A 20,936-nucleotide genomic window follows, 5' to 3' on the forward strand; every position below is an offset into this window, starting at 1 on the left:
TCCCTCCTTGGTATCTCATTCTCTTCTCATTTTAATCTCTCTCCTTCTCCATGGTGGTATATCCTGCTTATATCTGTCTCTGAAACTGCCAACTAGATGTATTGCAGACACTTCTGTCTAGTCTAGACATTTCAAAGGCAATTCAACCTAAGACATCTAAAGTGGATAATTATTTAATCCCTTACATCTGTTCTTCCTCCTGTGCATCCTACCAGAGAATGACACCGCACAGCCTAGATACCCAAGCCAACAGTCTGCCAGTCATACTCCACTCCTCATTTTCTTTTATCTCCAATGTCTATCTGCTCCCCAGGAGTTGTGGTTCTAGGTACTCCACATCTCCTACAACCATCTGCTTACCTGAGTTCCTGCTGCTGGAGTCTTAGTTCGGACTTCCTTGTTCTTGCCCATGGCATTCACACATCTACTGGCCTCTCCATCTTCAGGCTTGCTCCCCTTTCAGTATTTTGTATATCTTGACTGCAGTGACCTCTCAAAGCTCACATCTGAGCTTTGATTAAATCATTGACCACTCCTCATTGACATTAATGTGTGAGATAAACTAGTTGACCTGGCTCATGTATCCTTTCCTCTGGAAATGTTCACCTTCTTTCCATTTCCAGCAAACAAAATTTTATGTGGTTCCCAGTTGACCAGGCTCTCTTATGTTTTTATACTTACACATGTTTCAATTACTCTGGCTGGGATTTCCTTGTCTTCTTTCTTTACTTGACTGACTATACCTCAGTCACTAAGTTGTCACTTTTAAACTACAAAAAATTCTTTTGGGTATAGAGTGAGGAGTGGGATAGTTGGGTCAAATGATGGAGTTTTTTTGCAGTCCCACCAGCAATGTAAAAGTGTGCCCTTTCCCCCACATTCTCTCCAACACTTATTGTTATTTGTACTCTTACTAGCTGCCATTCTGACTCAAGTGAGATGAAATCTTAGAGTAATTTTGATTTTGCATTTCTCTAATTGCTAGAGATGTTCATCATTTTTTAATATATTTGACTGATTGTATAACATCTTCTGGGAAGTGTCTTTTTTTGGCCCATTTATTGATTGGATCATTTAAAAATTTTTTTTGTTGTCATAGATGGATGCAATATGTTTGTTTTATTTATTTATGTGGTGCTGAGGATTGAACCCAGTGCTCCATGAATGCAAGGCAAGTGTTCTACCACTGAGCCACAACCCCAGCCCTAGATTATTATTATTATTTTTTTTGGTGTTAAGAATTTTGAGTTCTTTATATATCCTAGAGATTAGTGCTCTATCTGATGTGGGTGTGGTAAAAATTTGCTCCCATTCTGTAGGCTCTCTATTCACTTCACTGATTGTTTCTTTTGCTGAGAAAAAGCTTTTGAGTTTGAATCCATCCCATTTATTGAGTCTTGATTTTAATTCTTGTGCTATATATAGGAGTCTTATTAAGAAAATTGAGCACTAGTCTGACATGATGGAGATTTGGGCCTACTTTTTCTTCTGTTAGGTGCAGGGTTTCTGGTTTAATTACTAGGTCCTTGATCCACTCTGAGTTGAGTTTTGTGTATGGTGAGAGATAGGGGCTTAATTTCATTTTTCTGCATATGGATTTCCAGTTTTTACAGCACCATTTGTTGAGGAGGCTATCTTTTCTCCAATGCATATTTTTGGCACTTTTTTTAAATATAAGATAACTGTAATTATGTGGGTTAGTCTCTGTGTCCTCTATTCTGAACCATTGGTCTACAAGTCTATTTTGGTGCCAATACCATGCCATTTTGTTACTATTGCTCTGTGGTTTAGCTTAAGGTCTAGTATAGTGATGCCACCTGCTTCATTCTTCTTGCTAAGGATTGTTTTTGCTATTCTAGGTCTCTTATTTTTCTAGCTGAATTTCACAACTGCTTTTTCTATTTCTATGAGGAATGTCATTCGGATTTTGATTATAATTGCATTAAATCTGTATACTGCTTTTGGTAGTATGGTCATTTTGACAATATTAATTTTGCCTATCCAAGAACAAGGGAGATCTTTCTATCTTCTAAGGTCTTCTTTAATTTCTTTCTTTAGCATACTGTAGTTTTCACTCTACAGGTCTTTCACTTCTTTTGTTAAGTTAATTTCCAAGTATTTTATTTTTTTGAGGCTATTGGAAATGGGGTAGTTTTCCTAGTTTGTCTTTCAGAGGATTTGTCACTGATGTACAGAAATGCCTTTGATTTATGGGTGTTGATTTTATATCCTGCTTGCTACCTTGCTGAATTCATTCACTATTTCTAGAAATTTTCTGGTGGAATATTTTTGGTCTTCTATGTATAGAATTATATGGTTGACAAATAGTGCTAATTTGAGTTCCTCTTTTCCTATCCATATCCCTTTAATTTCTTTTGTCTACTAATTGCTCTGGCCAGTGTTTCAAGAACTATGTTAAATTGAAGTGGTGAAAGAGGGCATTCCCGCTTTTTTCCAGTTTTTAGAAAGAATGCTTTCAATTCTTCCTCATTTAGAATGATGTTGGCCTGGGGCTTAGCATAGATAGCTTTTACAATGTTGAGATAAGTACCTGTTATCCCTACTTTTTCTAGTGTTTTGAACATGAAGGGGTTCTGAATTTTGTTGAATGCTTTTTCTGCATCTATTGAGATGATCATATTATTTTTATCTTGAAGTCTATTGATATGTTAAATTACATTTATTGACTTCCAAATGGTGAACCAACCTTGCCTTCCTGGGATAAACCCCACTTGATCGTGGTGGTGCACTATCTTTTTGATATGTTTTTGTATTCGATTTTTCAGAATTTTATTGAGAACTTTTGAATCTATGTTCATTAGCGATATTGGTCTGAAGTTTTCTTTCTTTTATGTGTATTTGCCTGGTTTTGGAATCAGGGTGATATTGGCTAGCTATACCACTTCTTGGTCTATACCCAAAGGACTTAAAAACAGCATACTACAAGGACACAGCCACATCAATGTTCATAGCAGCACAATTCACAGTAGCTAAATTGTGGATCCAACCTAGATACCATTCAGTAGATGAATGGATAAATAAAATGCAGTATATATACACAATGGAATATTACTAAGCATTAAAAGAGAATAATATCATGTCATTTGCAGGTAAATGGATGGAGTTGGAGAATATAATGCTAAGTGAAGTAAGCCAAGCCCCTAAAACCAAATGCCTAAAGTCTTCTTTGATATAATGATGCTGATTCATAATGGCGTGGGTGGGAGGAAACATGAGAAGAATAGATGAACTGTTAGATAGGGTAAAGAGAAGGGAGGGGAAGGGAGGTTGCATGGGGGTAAGAATAATGGTGGAATGAGATGGACATCATTACCCTAAGTACATGTATGAAAACATGAATGTTGTGACTCTACTTTGTGTTCAACCAGAGACATAAAAAGTTGTGTTCTATTTGTGTAATATGGATTGAATTTTATTCTGCTGTCATATATAACAAATTAGAATAAATAAAAAAATAAAAAAAACTATAAAAAATTGTCCCTGAACCCTCCTTTCCCAATTCACCTTCATTTGAGGTTCATGCTTACATAAATTTTTGTATCTAGTGTTTAACATACCACACATCTGTAACATGCCTGTATTTCTACTTAGTCTCTAGGGTCCATGAACCCAGTGATGATTTTTGTTCCCTGTGGCCTCAGATCCTGGAGCAAAGCCAGACTCACAGGCATATAAGATGTACAAAAAGGATGTGTGTGGGATGAATAAATGAATTGAGCTTTCCCTACGAACTCTTGCCATGGCCATCAACCCACCAAGGGCTTCTTTTAAGTTTGCACTATAAAAATCAAGAGAAAGGGGGAAATCATTTCCCCTTCTATGTGTAGAATCATATGGTTGACAAATAGTGCTAATTTGAGTTCTTCTTTTCCATGAGGCCACACCCTCAGGAAAGGAGTCCCCATGGCACTTGTTGGGTGTGTTGTGTCTGCAGCAGCCACCACTAATCTCCAAGCAGCTGACCCCATTGCAGGAATGTCCTCTTTCACCACTTCTATTTAACATAGTTCTTGAAACAATGGCCAGAGCTATTAGAAGAAAGAAATTAAAGGGGTATGGATAGGAAAGGAAGAGATGGCAGCTCTGCTACAGCAGAGAGATAGAGAACAGCCTGTATCAGACCATGGGCTTCATGCTCTAGATGAAGCCCAGCAAAGAGAAAAGCTGACTTTTATGATGAAGACCAAGATGAAAAGGATATATTGCTTGTACAAGTTTTGGAAGATATGTGGGAATGGAAATTCCTACAGTTCAAACCTGGAGCTCCTATAACAGAAGCCAATTAAAAAAAAAACAAAAATCAAACCTCATTGCACCGGAAGCTAGACAGGAACCTTATCCTGTTAGTCAGACAGAAGCTTGGAGATGAGGATGTTTGGATGCTGCCCCAGTGGTGGCCTGGGAGGCCTTCCCAGGGACAGCTGAGTGAACACTGGCTACACTCTCAGAAAACAACAAGGAAGCCAAGTACCCAGGAAATGCACCTTTTGATTACTACAAGTTGAAGTTCCCCCAGGCAATGCTGACAGAGAGTAACCCTGGGGCCAAAGTGTTCTTCTTTAAAGCATGAGTACTAAGAATACTAAGTGGAGACTTTTCCCAGACTGGGAAGAAAGGCCATCATGTGTGGGTCAGTAAGGAGGAGTTGGGCTACTATTTGAAACTAAAATGGCTGACCCAGGTTACTTGATTTCTTTTGGACCTCTAATGGACTTAGCTGCTTGTGGACAATGCTCAGACAAATCAGGGGTTAGGGCTTTGAGAACATTTGTGTGGTAGCCACACATATGCAGGGAATATCAAGTAGCAAACTAAATTCTGAGAATTAAATGAGTCTATTGTTGTGTTGGTCTCAGTTGATTTGCCCTTTGGGATGACTGGCTTCTCTCAGTGAAGAGGGAGCCACCTCTTAGGGTGCCTTTCCATTTTCCCCAAGCTGATAATTGAGTATTGTATTACTTTAGAGTGAAGTAACTGGCCTTCTGGGCTCAGGAAGAAAGAACAGAAGAATATGAATCAACCGAAGCGTTGAGTTCTATGAAAACTTCTAGGCCCACAAGAAAAACCTGTTCCATATAGTTTCTTAGCCATTTTCCCTTTCTTTTCCATTTGATATGAGAGAATTTAAATCTTGCCTAGGAAATAATGCCTTCTTTTCCGTCTCTTCCTCTCTCCACCTTCTCTTTCTTTTCCCATTCCTTTTCCCTTTCTTTTCTTTCTCTTTCTTTCGTTCTTTCAAAATGCATTTTATATTTAAAAAAAAGAAATCAATCATATCTTAACCTGTTTTGAAAACAATTGTGTGAAATAAGCAAGTTCAGCTTCTCTCTCCATTCTGCAAACGGAGGAATCATGACCAGGCTATATAACCTGGCTCAGAGTCCTGCTGTGCATTCCTGATGGAGCTAGAGAAGGGTGAGCTCTTGCTTGTGGGTTGGGGCTTTTGGCTATTGTTTGTTACTTGGGTCACCCCACTTGTCCCAGTGCCTGGATATAGAAAGTATAAATAAATATTTGCTACATGAGTGAAAAAAAAAAAAAGAAGGGAAAGAAAGTAGAAAGGACAGAAGGCAGACTATCAAGAAAGGTGGCAGTTAAAAAAAGATCTTTTGGTTAAAAGAAAAGCAGCAAAACAATAAAACAAGTCCTAACCATTGACTTTGAGATTTTCTAAAGATATGTGACAAAATCATAGAATTTGCAGGGAAATGGATGGCATTAGAGCAGATTATGCTAAGTGAAGCTAGCCAATCCCTAAAAAACAAATGCCAAATGTCTTCTTTGATATAAGGAGAGTAACTAAGAACAGAGTAGGGACGAAGAGCATGAGAAGAAGATTAACATTAAACAGGGATGAGAGGTGGGAGGGAAAGGGAGAGAGAAGGAAAATTGCATGGAAATGGAAGGAGACCCTCAGGGTTATACAAAATTACATACAAGAGGAAGTGAGGGGAAAGGGAAAAATAATACAAGGGGGAGAAATGAATGACAGTAGAGGGGGCAGAGAGAGAAAAGGGGAGGGGAGGGGAGGGGAGGGGGGATAGTAGAGGATAGGAAAGGCAGCAGAACACAACAGACACTAGTATGGCAATATGTAAATCAATGGATGTGTAACTGATGTGATTCTGCAATCTGTATATGGGGTAAAAATGGGAGTTCATAACCCACTTGAATCAAAGTGTGAAACATGATATATCAAGAAATATGTAATGTTTTGAACAGCCAACAATAAAAAATAAAAAAAATAATAAAAAGTGCTTAAGAAACATTATATTCCAAATTAAGTTCACCGAATTCTCCTTAGAAGTAAAACTAAATTCTACAGAAGAGAATCATGCTAAATGATTTAATAATAAGTGATTATTATATACTGAATAAGTGATTTCCAAAAACCAAAGGTTTAATGTTCTCTCTGAAATTTGGATGCAAACTCACAATAAGGGGTCAGGGATAGAAGTTCAGTGGATTAGACAAAGGGAAAAAAAGGGAAGGAGGGAAATGAGACTAGGAGGTACAGTGGAACAAATCTGACATTATTTTCCTATGTTCATATATGAATATGCCACAATAACTCTCCACATCATGTACAACCACAAGACTGTGATCCTAATTAGAATAAGATATGTTCCATGTGTATAAATCTATCAAAATATACTGTACTGTCATGTATACTTAAAAGAAAAAAAATTTTTTAAAGAAGTAAAACTGAATTCTAAATTAAAAAAAAACTTATTTAAAAAAGAAGAAATATCAAAAGTCAAGCTTCTCAAAGACTGGAGATAAAATCTTAAAACAATGCTAATTATTATTTAAGTTAACATTAAGGAGCATTTTTGTCATGCCAGGCACCATACTGAGTGTTTTGCATGCATCGTTTGAATCTATCTCTGCACAGCACTATGAAGCATGGGTAATTAGTATGCCCAGGTTTCTGATGGGGAAACTGGTGCCCAGGTCAGCTGGATTGAAACTCAGTGCTTTACGCCTTCCAACAAGGAATTTTCCCCTCAGGGGACAGAGCTCCACTCTCCAGGCCTTGCACAGGTACAGCTGCATTCTCCCTAGGCCACAGCAGCTCTGAGAAGCAGGAGTCATGGCCAGGGTGCATTTCTACCCTGTCTTCATAATTGCTTTTTGTGGATTTCCCTATTGGGACCCTCTGGGCACAGGGACTGGCAATGCACCCGAGGCTGTGGAGGAGCTAAACATTTTAAGGTAATTCCAACTTTCATTTTCCTGTGTGGTTTGTGGGTGTGAGTGCTGAGAACAAGGTTCTTCTGCAGAATGAGGAAGTGGGGGGCCAGGAGTTAGAATAGCTGATCAGAACTCCCTAAGGAAGTGGAACTAAGGCAAGACCTTGTGGTTTCACCACCAGACACTCAAGTAGCTTAAATTGGACACATATATGCGTGAGAAAGAGGGAGAGAGAAAAGAAATGTGATCTAGTAAATGAATCTGCAGAAGCCTCTCTTCATTTATTTGGAGCCTCCTCTAAATTTCAAATTCAGAGCTCAGCTCAAAACAAACCTCTTACCCCAACATTGGATGTCCTTGGTGAATCCAGAAGATTTTATGAACTAAATGTTATTTGACTCAACTATCATGTATTTATGTTATTAGGTGTTACTGATCCTTTTGTAAAGATGAAAATATGAACCCTGAGAGAGGTTTAACAACTTATTCAAGACCACTCTGAAAATGAGGAAAGGAGTTTGGGTTCCAGAGTAGCAGCTCTAGTGGTCACAGGCTAAAGGACTTGACCTTTCCTATCCTTTACTGGCTCACAAAAGCCCACTGTAAAGTATTCAGGAGTTTTCAAATTGATTATTGAATCATCGGTGGTTTGAAATCAACATGCAGTTTCCATTAAACTGAAAGGGGTGTCAATGAGACCTGACTTGCATCCTACCAGAGCAACGGGAAGTTCTGGTTAGAGTGTTCTATTTTCAGCTTGGGGGGAAAGAAAAAGCCATGATGCTAGATGAGTTGGGATAAGGAAGGAGGAAGGAAGAAAAAAACGACGAAAGGGAAGGAAGGAAGAAGGAAGGTTTGAATAAAGGACAGGGTGAAGTGAAGTAAAAAGAAAGAGAAAGGGAAATAGGGAAAGAAAAAGGTAAGAAAATAAAAAGGACAGAAGGTAGATTAGAAGGAAGAAAAGAAAGAAGAGAAGGAGAAGGCAAAGAGGGAAAAGACGGGTATAGAGTAGGCAAAACAGATGAGTAGTCCAGTCCATGTTTACAATAGGTTCTTTGGGTCATAAAATAATTGTAAACAAGAATTCTTCATTAAGAATAGAAACCTATAAAATAAGAATTCAAAAAGAGACTCGTAAAAACAAAAAAAAAATGAAAAAGGAGATTTCGGAGCTAAGGGAACAACTTAAGAAACAAAACAATGTCATTACAAAATCTAATTAGAAACATAAATGAGAAACAACAGAAAACAGTACACACAGCTGAAAATCAAATTATTACATAGAAGCAATGTTGAAGATAATCATAGTGAACACAGAGGAAAAATGTAAGAGTTGAGAGCAGAGTGAAGGGTCACCACCCCTGGTTTCCTGGCTCACTCTTGGGTCTTCTTCCTGAGATCCCAGTCTCTTGACTCCTCCACTTCTCATTACTCATCAAGCTTGCTAGCCTTACTCTCTCTTTCTCTGGATGAGGCCAAAAATACTCCTTGAAAGTCTGAATAATAATTTTTTTTTTCTGAATCATTTTGTGTTTGGCAAACGTCTCTGGGAACAACAGTATTTCTGGTGTGGATGGAGCATGGTTTAGAGCAAGAGATTTTCCACACTGAAGGTTTTATTCTGTGGTCTGTCACGGTAATCAACCCCTGGGAAACTAGGTTTAAGTTAGCTCCCTTCTCTCCTTTTCACCTTCATTATACTTGGCAACACAAATGAACAGACAAAAAATTAAAACAAAATGCAAAACAGAAACACTACCACCATTAAATCCAACTACATGCCTATTTGGAGCATCTGAAAGGGGTTGGAGTAACTAATGCAAATGAACCGACTCGTCTGACTTTTTCTGTAATTTTTGAAAGAGAACTTGATATTTCCTGGCTTTCCTTGTTTGTTCTCTTTACTTTCTGATTTTTCAAAATGATATTTTCACAAATTCTTTTCTGTCCTCCAACCTTTAGTATCACTCTGTTCCTACACTATCTTGGCAGATCCTTTTCCTTCACGTGTCGAAGCAAATTGATGGTAACATGCTTAACTTCCCCCCTCCATTTTCCATTGCTTGACTCTTGTCTCTCCCATCAACTCAGCAGCAGGGTGGGCTCTTCATCCCTCGTAAAGCACTTTCTAGCATTGGCCTCTAGATCAGCCTCAGATGACTTTTCTACTTCCCCTCCTACCTCCCTAGCTATTCCTCAGAAGCCTTACTGGATCCTCCTCTTTCTGACTCCTTGTTAGTGTATACAAAGCCTCAGCCCTAAATCCACATTCATCTTCACATATGCTGGCTTATTCTGGGGATAGAAATTGGGCACAGGTTTTCCTTACAGCTTCTTCAGTGATTTTGCTGCATAGCGAGAATTGAAGGCCACTTACCTTCCCTTGGTAATTTCAATCATTTCTTAGCATAAATTTTATCTGTATGGTGACTACTACAAAATTTCTCTTTCCGCTGAACTTTGGACTAAACATAGCTATTTCTGTATACTGGATTTTGAGTAAATATCAATAATATGATATTCCCAATCCTTTATTCCCAGTCCAACCAATTGTTTCTCCAGACTTTTCCCTTCTCAGTTAAGTTGCACTAATTTTAATCCAGTTGCTCAAGTCAAACGAAACCAACAAGCCAGCCAATCAACCAAAATTACAAATGCACACTATCATTTGTCCTTGGTTCCATATTTCTCATTCCTCTACCTCCAATCCACTAGCAGATCCCTCCTCTCTACTTGGACTGTATGCCCTGAGTTTGCTATTCCTCTATATCCTTTCTATTATTGCTGTAGTCCAAGATACCATCCTAAATGGACTTCCTGCTGTAAGAGTAAAAGAAATTGAAGTTAAAGTGTAAAAGACTGGGTATTGTAAAGTTTCTAAGCTGCAAAGCCTGAGTTAAAATGTAAAGGACCAGGTACTGTTAAGTTCCTATGCTACACCCAAAACCTGAAATTCCTGTAGCTGTTAAAACAATTCCCAGGACTGTCCAGTAGATAAATAACCTGGACCCTGTGCAGTTTGGCACGTAGGCATTCAGGGCCCAAACCAATCAGTTTGAATGTACCCCCCTCCTTAGAACTCACCTATCACTCCCGCCCGACCTGTTCCCGCCAATGAATGAACTAATCATGTTTGAGAGTTGTTGTTTGATTTTCCTGTGCCTCATGATGATTTGCTCTGATGTATGCAGAGCCCCCGCCCTCCCCAAAAAGTGTACTTAAGCACTGCTCAACCCCTGCTCGGGGCTCTTGGCCTCTCTCCCTTCTTGAGTGAGCCTGGAGCCCCAGCACGCTGGATTGGATCCTCAATAAATCCCCTTTTTCTGTTGCATGAGCCGGTCTCTTGGTGGTCTCTTCCGCCGACGTTCGCCGGACCCTTACACTGCTTCCACTTTCCCATTCCAGCTTCCCTTTCAGTTCATTTTCTACACTGGAGTTAACTTGGTCTTTTCAAAATGTAAATCACTTGGTACCCTCTATGCCCCTCTTGCTTACGTTTGGCTCTGTACTCTCGCAGTCACTTCATGTCTTGGTGTAAAACTCCCTGTGTGAAATGACTCCTGTTCATGTCTCTAACCTCACGTCTCCTTTCCTGCTCTCCCATTGAGCTCTAGCCATGTTGATCTTCTTTCAGTTACTCAAACATTTTGAGCTTATTTCTGCTGTAGGCATTTTTTTGTTCCTTCTATAGAATGCCTCCCTCTTCCTGCTATAATTTTTCTTTCTTTCTTTTTTTGTAGTAAGGATTGAACCCTAGGGGCTCTTAACCACTGAGCCACATCCCCAGACCTTTTAAAACAATTTCACTTAGCAAGTTAGGGCCTTGCTAAGGTGCTGAAGCTGGCTTTGAACTTGTGATCCTCCTGCCTCAGTCTCCTGAGCTGCTGGGATTACAGGCAGGTGCCACTGTGCCCAGCTTTACCTTCTCTTGACTGTCTCTTTTGAATCATTCTGGACTTAGCCCACGTGTCACATCCAAAGAGAAGTCTTTCTTGACTTACATGTCCTTTCCTCACTTATTCACAATTTGTCCTTATATAGACAGCACTTATCATACACGACTTGAAAATCATCTTGGCTTTTGTGTTGTATATATTTTCTCTCCTTCTTTAAAATGTAAGTTCTGTGAATGCAAGGATCTCACCTGTCTTGTTCATTCTCATTTCCAGTGCCTACATATTTTAAATATATTTGTTAAATAGACTCCAGAATGGAAAACCTATTGTTAAAATGATCAGTGTTGAGAGTTAGACACATTTAAATAGAGAAGTAGGGCTGAAAACTGGAGGATGATAATTACAGAACAGATTTTAAGTATTAAAATTTTTGACACAGTTAACATAACAATATAGCCTACAAAAGAAGGTGAAGGGAATGATCCAAGGCTAATTTTCTTATTGTTCAAAGTAAGGAGTCAGTCTTTCAATTTCACTTTCCAAACTTCTACCATTTAATTCAAGTACAATTCAATTTTATGTTTTAAAACATAGCATATGGAGTGATACCCCATTTTACATTTTTCCTCCATCTACCCAGCTTCCTGTTAGTATATATTAATAGAAAAGAGATGTTAGAAAGAGAAAAGAGATAATTGTTTCTGGGTTGTTGGAATTCTGGTGAGTTTTTTCTTTCTTCTTTAATCTTTTTTCTATTGCTTAAGTTGGAAAAACAAAACCATGCCAATGAAGTGAAAAAATATCAATGAGGCGAAAAACCAACAAAAGAAAGGTGATCAAGTAAATACTACTTATGTAGAACACTCTTCCAAGAAGCCACCATGAAGGAGAGGATTGAGAGAGATTCTCCTAAGGTTCCCTGAAGAGCTTTGCTTGCTTGCTTCTTGCAGGACAGGAGGATACTCCAGGATACAACAAGGCTGATAAAATGGACTCAGAAACTAGGATGTATGCTTGGTATTTTCAGGCAAGAGAGGAAGTGATCTACTGAGCAAGATCCCTTCCCAAGAAGGGAAGAGTGGATGGTTCCACTGAGCCCATTACAAACTCGCCTTCATTAGAAGGGGGCGATTTACCTATCATGAGAGGGCAAAAAGGAGATGAATGTGGTCAGATGCAGGACAGTATTTAGATTTAGCACAGTTGAGTTTTTTCACGATGGGTGCTTTGCTCAGTGTTTGCACAATCACCAAAGGGTCTGAAGGGAGTTCAGGAACTTTCAGGAGGAATATTGCAATAGAATCTAAGATGGATGAGAAGAGAGGCAAAGAGGTTCTAGTTAATAAACAGAAATTGGTGCTACCTATATGTTGAAACTGATGACAGGTTTGAAGGAATGTTGTCACTAGTGTATTTGAGTGACTGTCTTCCATTCATGAACAGAGAAAGACTATCTGGAGCACTTACTTGGGACTTAGTAAATGGCTTGTGCCAAACCTTATCTGTAAATAAAAGGGTTGAACTATATCAAGGGATCTCAAACTTCAGTGTGCACACAAATTATTTAGTATCTTGTTAAAATGCAGATTCTGATTCAGTAGGCCTTGGATGGGGGCCTGAGTTTTTTCATTTCTAATAAGTTCTCAAGTCCTTGCTGCTGGTCCAGAAGCCATAACTTTGAGTAGCAAAGATGGGCTTCAAAATTCTGATGATAAAATTTTAACCTTGAAATGTATTTCCTCCTCCTTCTCATCTACTCTTCTCTGAGCTTTGCTAATTCATCTTGAAACCAGATCTTTGCACACTTCTATAGATTTCCCTTAACTGGGCAGGAAGTAAATAGAGAAAGATGCAAACCCTGCAGAATGAACAACGCCCAGCAACGGAAACAGAGAGGGTTCTGATGACGTCTCACAGCTTGTGTCTGCCTGGGTGGGGGTAAGTGAGACTGCCTTTTCCCAGGCCTGTTGTGTCAAACAGGAATGCGCTATCATGCAGGAAATGGCTTCAATACAAACAGGGACAGCAGAGATCAGGGTTGAATGAGAGACACTGATCACAGCAAATGGCAAATTGTGAACAGACACTCAGATCAATTTCCTTCCTTTGTCGCGTCAAAAGGTTTTTGTGTCAAGCTTCCTTTGCTTAAAAAACACCTTTTCCCATTCTCAAATATTTAATACTGACCACTATGAATCACTTTTTATTCAGTCAACTTTAGCTTTCATTTTGTCTTAAGACCAAAGACTACCAGAAGATCATCTGGAGCCAACCTAGAGAAACCCACTTAAACTGCTCCCATATTGTGTTTCCCATACGTGACTCTTACATTTCAAGAGGTCCCAATTACAAGGATGTGTTTTTCTGGAACAAACGTGTTTTCCACAGGCAATAAACATGTGCTTCAATTATTAGATAAATAATGAATTCTTTAGCAAATTGAATCTGATATATTAAATGAAAAGAGAAAATTTGTTACAAAGAGAAATAGAGAAAAGAAAGGAACATCATTTTTTTTTTTGCAACAGTCATAACTATTGAGAAGAGATTTCATTTAGTGAAATGTGTGTTGGTGATGGTAGGAAATGCTGAATATGAGTAATTTAGAATCAACATTTCCTTTCAGGATGTTTCAATAGAGGAGGAAATTATTCCGAGAAGTACTTATTGGCTTGGTATTGCATATGGAACTGCCCATGGGCCAAGTTTAGAAAGGACTGCAAAAGACACACCCAGGGTCTGAATGTCCGCTTCCAGGCTTTTACTCTGTGGGCACCCAGCTTTCTTAAAGAGAGAGCTCTGTCACCCCCAAAACATGAAGAAAGGGTTGATATTATCTAATGGCTCCCCCTTTTTTTCTGGGGACCTTTGACTGAGTGTTTACGGATGGCAAAACAATAAAGGGAAAAGAGCTATTTATCTAAGATCTGGCTGTTAGGTTTTCTTTAAATATCTTGACTCCATCAAATAAATGTTTTGGAATATTTTTTACATTGTGCTAAAATCTAAGCCATCTTGATCTCCAGGAAAAGGTGGTTGGGTGCCACAAAAGAAAATAAGAATGTTTATTGATAGCATCCATTTGCAATAGAGTAAGCAATCTACTGAACTCTGGAAAGAGCAGTCACAAAAGGCTGTTTGCACAGGAACAAAACACTGTGTGCAATAAACACAAATGAACTCAATACACACAAATGAACTCCCAGCTTGCCCTCCTCCCTGCCTCTCACTGTGTCTTCCTGCACACTGTTGGATCCACAGGCCATGAAATAGATGACAGCATTGACCAATCAAGCTGAAGAATCATCGGAGGTCACTTTAATTAAAAACTGGTACTCATCATTAGATTGGAAAAAAAAGAGAAGGAACTGGATTAATCTTGCTTGAAATGCATTGTTACCATGTTACAATGCCAAGGAATTTGAAGGGTTGTCACAATAGGCATTGTAGCATTTTTCCCCCCAAGGAGCTGCATAGCGGGTGTGAGTGGATTATAAGACTTCAAATTGCTTTGAATAAAGTAGAAATGTTTTTATGGAAGGAGTTTCTACTACATGTAGCACATTAAATTCCAGATGTTCATCCCTACAAAATCTCCACCAGATGTCTAAACTCATAGTGGATGGGGATGTTTGTTGAAAGTAAGGCATGGAGCACCTGTTCTCCAGAGACCTCCCTCTTACCTTTTCATGTGTACTGGCATGTTAATCATGCAGGAGTGATGAAATATTTAGGTTTCATTTGATAATTAAAAAGGTTAGGGAAAATTTTAAATTGCTAATTACTCTAGAAGCCAGTTAAGTAAATGACTATAGTATGCCTCTTGGGACATTTTTGAAGATTTACTAACAACACTGTTCCACAAATCTGGGATCCATTTTTGGAAGTGAATGCAAATGGATAAAGAACTTCAGATCAAATAATGCAGCCCAAAGGACAGATAATGACCTTTAGCATAGGATCCTCATTTATAAACAAAAGCAGCCCTGGTTTCTGCTATACTGTAACTTATTTGCTGCACAATAGCTTATTGTAGAACCTCCATTTTTATAAACCAAATGATCTCTTCTTTCTTTTGTCTTACACGGAGTAGATGAGCATTGCGTCCTCAGTGGGCAGGGAGGGGGACTCTAAGGCTGTCTGTGGTGGATCCTTTCAGCAAGTCACTGCTCCTTTCTGTGTCATATTTCAGTTTGAATTTAGTTTGAGTTCTACAGTTTGAGATCTATGTTAAAAATAAGAGTTAAAATAACTGTCACTGCTACTTTTGAACAAATACTTCAATTTCCACAAAATCAAGAAGAATTTTACTAGTTCCTGGCATATGTAAGGACAGTCACTGTCTTTCTAGCTTGTAGCCTGGCAGGGAGGTTGGGGAAGAGGAAGGAACCGATGTGGCTTTCTTCAAAGCTCATAGCATATAGCCTGTCACACATCTTGTCTTGCTAACTATGGTCCCTTGAGATGGCAAAACAAATGACTTTTTTTATGACCTTCTTTTGCTTTCTGAGGACTGCCGTTATGATGCAGTTAAACTGAATTTTTTAAAAAATGAAATAGATTTTATTTTATTTTTTCAGGGCAGATTAAGATTTACAGCAAAATTGAGCAAAAGGCTCAGAGTTTCTGTGTGTTCCTGCCCCTATGAATGCAGTCACCCAGCAACCCCACACCCCATCAATATCCTGCCCCAGAGTGATGTTTGTTACAATAGATGAACATACGTTGACACAGCATTATGATCCAAAGTTTGTAGTTTATATTAGGTTTCACTCTGGGAGTTGTGTCCTCTGTGGGTTTTGACAAATGTATAATGACCTATATTTACTGTTATAGCATCATACAGACTAGTTTTACTGCCTTCAAAATCCGCTGTGTTCTGCCTATTCATTCCAATGTCTCTCTTAGTCCCTGTTCATTTTACTGTCTCTATAGTTTTGCCTTTTTCAGAACATTATATATTCAAACTCATAGTAGGTAGCCTTTTCCGATTGGTGTCTTTCTGGCAATACATTTACGTTTGCTCCATCTTTTCATGGCTGAATTCCTTCTTATAAACAAAACGTTAAAGTAGAGAGAGTAAAAATACATAACGGCTTGCCAAGAGTAGGGGCTTTAGTGTGTGGTCTTTGTATGATAAGTCCCTAGGATGACACATTAGATTTTGATAATCCTCCAGTGGACTTGGGAAGTTTTTATGTACCAGTTAGAAATTCTAAGTCTGTTCTGCCATTGTGATGCTCCCATCTGTTTGATATCCCTTTGTCTTCCTTTATTGCTTTCCATCTCAATGAACATAAGACTATAATGAGATTTTTTGATGGGTTACTGTTACGAGAGGAGATATTTATTCACTTCTACAAATAAAGGGGTATAGAGAATATTTTTCTGTTTTTCTGCTTAGACGAGTTTGTCCTCTGATTTGGGCTTCCTGTTTCAGTAGAGGGCACTCCGATCTCACCTAGAGCCTAGTGTTTTTTTTTCATTTGACCAGTTGTAGAAAGAAGCTCGCTTATCATATCACTCTCTGTTTTGCAGTCGGCAGTGGGCACACAGTTGAAGTAGAAACCAGATGTACCAAATTAGGGCTCAGCCCTATCAGGAAGCCCTTTGTTCATCTCTTCTCCTGTAACTCCTGTCATTTTCTGTTGTAACTAATGCATTTACCTGTAACATTTTTGATGAGTCGATGAACTCTTTGGAGCTGGAATCTGTATATTTAACCCTGAGAGTGTAGCACAATGCCTGAAACTGCCTATATACCCAAGAAATATCTGTTGATTCCATGAAAACAAAACAAAACAAAAACAAAACAAAACAAAGGTAGAATGTAGCTTGACTGTAACAAAGGGAAGCTTGTGCATGTGTTTGTTTCTTAGGAAGCCAACTTTATCTTGTGGATTCAATAGTAACCCATGTTGCTATATATCAGGAGACAAAAATGGCATCTGCCTTAGGTCCAGACTGGAAGAGCCCATGGGGCCACTCCATTTGGCATGGTATTGTGTTTGCTGTCCATAACAGTGAGGTCATGGCAAGCCATATACATAAATGCTACTTCTTTTAGCAGAATTCAGACTGGCAAGAACGCAAGATAAATCCTGTTTCCTCATTCACTTCTCCCTTTTCCTGGTGCTTGAACGCCCATTTGTCATTCCAAATCTTAGAATCCTAGCAGACATTCAATTGCCAGTTCCCATGTCACTACTTTCATAAGCTCAGCGACAGGCCACCAGTAACCTCTCCTGGTCTTGTGAAGAGACGAGATCTTTGAACGACTTTTATGGCATTTTTGGGTCCCTTCTAATTTTTTTTTTTTTTTTTTGGTACTCAGGATTGAACCTAGGGGTGCTTAACCACTGAGCTACATCCTCAGCCCTCTCCCCTTTTAATATTTTATTTAGAGAGGTTCTAGCTTAGTTACTTAGTGCCTTGCTAAGTAGCTGAGGCTGGCTTTGAACTCGTGATCTTCCTGCCTCAGCCTCCTGAGCCACGGGGATTAGAGGCGTATTTCCTTTCATCTAGTTATTTTTTATTTGTGTGTCTTATCTTTTCTCCTGGGATTTTTCTCTCCTTTAGAAAGGAGCTTGTCGTTTTTGGAGTACCTACTACATGTCATATTATATCTAAACTTTACAACATTTCAGTAGTAGATATTACCACTTTTATTTTATCTGATAATAGACTGAAGCGCAAAAAAGTAAAATATATTGAGTATTATCACTCAGCTAAGAACGTGATTGATCAGTTTGGCCTGATGGCAAAGTTCGTGTTCTTTCTATTATGTTATGCTACCTAGAAACAGGATCCACTATGCCCCTGAGAAGGTTGAATCCTAAGTTGTGAAAAGTAGAACCCTTTTACTCTTTTTTGTAGATTTCCAGAGTTGTTATGATTTTCTTGTTTAACTACTTATCACAACCTGTTCACAGAAAAGAATGTATGGAGCCTTCATTCATATTATATATTTAAAAATTTTAAAATTGTTACATAATCTAGGTGCAGAAAATACCGATATCTAGTGTACAGCTTGGTGAAGTTTTACATATTATACAGAAAAGAGTTAACATGGTATCATGACTGCTGTCCTTAGAAAGACCTTTCAAGATTGACCGTTGGCCTGTATCCAGGAACTTGAATTCCATGAGGGTTCCCAGTATTCTTTTATAAGAATGACTGGTTTTGTGTTTATGTGAATAATGTGGTTTATTCTGAGCACTTTCTTTCCTTCTGAGAGGCTGAAATTTTGGTACATGCTGGGAAGAGGCACCAACTACTTGATTGGTTTCCAATAAAAACCCTGGCAATGGGCTTGAATTGTGGCTCAGTGGTAGAGCACTTGCCTAGCATGTGTGAGGCACTGGGTTCAATTCTCAGCACCACATATAAATAAATAAAATAAAGGTCCATTGATAACTAAAAAAAAATTTAAAAAACAAAAAAACCTTGGCATTAAGTCTCCTCCAAGGAATTGCCCTAGGAGAGAACTCTTCATACATATTTTTACTATTTTCTTTTAAAATTTATTCTTTTTATATAAATATGAAAGTAAAGTGTATTTTAACATATTATGCATATATGAAGTATAATTTTTCATTCTTGTGGTTGTACATGATTTGAAGTTACACTGGTTATGTATTCATATGTGAACATAGAAAATTATGTGTTTTTACTATTTTTTTGCTGCAAGAATTAATATCCTGTAGGGCTTCACTGCAAGAGGATGCTTGGAATCTTGTACCTGGTTTACATGAAACTTGGCCCTATGCACCTTTCTCTTTGCTGATTTTACTTTGCATCTTTTTGTTGTTCTATAGCAAATCATAGCCCTGAGTATTACTGTATTCTGAGTCAGGTAAATCATCAGACCTGGGAGCGGTGGATTCCTGCTGTGGCTTGAATATAGTTTGTCCCTCCAAAATTCATGTTGGAGCTTAATTCACATTGTGAGATATTCAGAGGGTAGAAACTTAATCCAACTGGGATGCTTACAATTGGGACTTTGGGAGCCCTATGATTACTCAAATATGAGTGCCTTTGTAAGAAAAGAGAGAGAGGCCAGGAGGCATACGTATACACATATGTCCCCTGCTGCCCATCACGTGAGACCCTATGCTGCCTCAGGAACACTGAGAAGGCCATCACAAGACCTCTTGACCCTCGGCCATAAACATGAGTCAAAATCTCTTTTCTTTAAACTTACTCAGTGTATATCATTATGTTGTTAGCTGTAGGAAATGGACTAATAATCCTCAACACATGTGTACATATATACACATGTGTACATATACCCAACACATGTGTGTGACCATCATGATGATCGAGATATAGAATATTTCCATCATTCCAGAAATTTCCTTCATGCCTCTTTTTAGTAAATATCCTTGTCTCCAAAACAGGTTACCATTATTCTGGTTTCTGTTGCCATAGATTGGTTTTGCCTGTTCTTGAACATCAAATCCGTAGAGTCATAAATGTATATGCTCTTGTGTCTGACTTCTTTCACTGAATATAATATTTTTTGAGATAAGTCTACTCATACATAGTATACCATAAACTCATAAAATATGTCACAATTTCTTTCTTTCTCTTAATAGACATTTGTGCCATTTTTAGGTTTTGGCTCTTACGAATTATAGCCATGATAGACATTCTTAAACAAAATTTTGTGAGGACACTCATTTCTGGGAAAACATCCCAATTGTTGTGTCATAGGTAGAAATATTATTGCCTATCCTAGAAATTTTTGGAAACCTTTCTAATGCAGCTGTATCATCTTTCATCTCCACTAGTATTGTATAAGATGCCCCCTTGCTCCGCATTCTTGCAAAACCTTGTCATCCATCCTTTTAATTTCAGCCATCCTAAGGGCATGTAGTGACAACATACTGTGGTTTAATTGTCTCTCTCCGATGACTAGAGATATTGAGCACCTTTTTACATTCTTTATTAACCATTTGTATATTTTCTTTTGTGGAATGATTTATATTATATATTGAAATTATTTTCTAAAACAACTCCTGATTTTGTCTTTAACTTACCTCACATTTGAGGTATGTTATTCTTTCATATAATTCACCATTAAAAATTTTCATTAGTTTATTTAAAAAGTATCATGTTACAGTTTTCTCTTGTTCTATGTCCATTATTACCCTGCAGTGCTCTCATTATCTGTTGGGATGTTTTCCTGTGCCTCATTCTTTATTTTCTTAGAAAAACATTGTCTAGAATTCAACTACGATATTTTCCTGTTGCTCATTTTTTTATTTAAATTTGTTTTCCTTCATTCTCAGGAGAAAGAGATAGGTCAGGATAACAGTTTTTGTGTGGCTGTACAGTCACCTCTCTTTGTAGTTTTATCATTTTTGTTCAAAAATATGGACTCATACTTTTGGAGAGCGTCTGGTTTTGTTACTGATCTGGGCCTTCTCTTTCTTTTCTCTTGATTGGTCAATTTGGGTTCTATTCTCAGAAGTTTCTTCATAACATAGAGCTTTTTCCTGGAGGGGCACTTGGGCAGATTTGGTTTCACAGTTCCTAAGACTCAGGTTGAGTCAGCCTCTTGAAAACTTATTGTCATCCCTTTATACTTAGTTAAAAAAAAAAGTCCTTCTAATTCTGCTGCTGTCTGCAAACTGACTGACCATGTTTTCTAGCCAATATATTTTGCAGTTATCTCATTCTCAGATCTTTGTTCCTGTCCACTTCCTCCTGAATGGGTAGATGTTGATACTACATGGGGCTTGCTGATTTGTTCCAACTCACTCCTCTTCTGGGCTTCATGAAGATAACATACTACCTGGTTTTGTTATAGGGTTTGCCTAT

At 38.3% G+C, this 20,936-nt stretch overlaps 1 pseudogene; it reads left to right on the plus strand.

Moving 5' to 3' along the window:
* The first annotated feature begins 3,211 nt into the window (after positions 1–3,211).
* Positions 3,212–4,729, plus strand: LOC124102981 (large ribosomal subunit protein mL46-like; annotated as a pseudogene).
* The last annotated feature ends 16,207 nt before the right edge of the window (positions 4,730–20,936 follow it).

The sequence above is a fragment of the Marmota monax genome, unplaced genomic scaffold (genome assembly GCF_021218885.2).
Source record: "Marmota monax isolate L192 unplaced genomic scaffold, Marmota_monax_Labrador192_F-V1.1 WCK01_AAM20220418_F8-fsc00059, whole genome shotgun sequence".
Taxonomy (NCBI): domain Eukaryota; kingdom Metazoa; phylum Chordata; class Mammalia; order Rodentia; family Sciuridae; genus Marmota; species Marmota monax.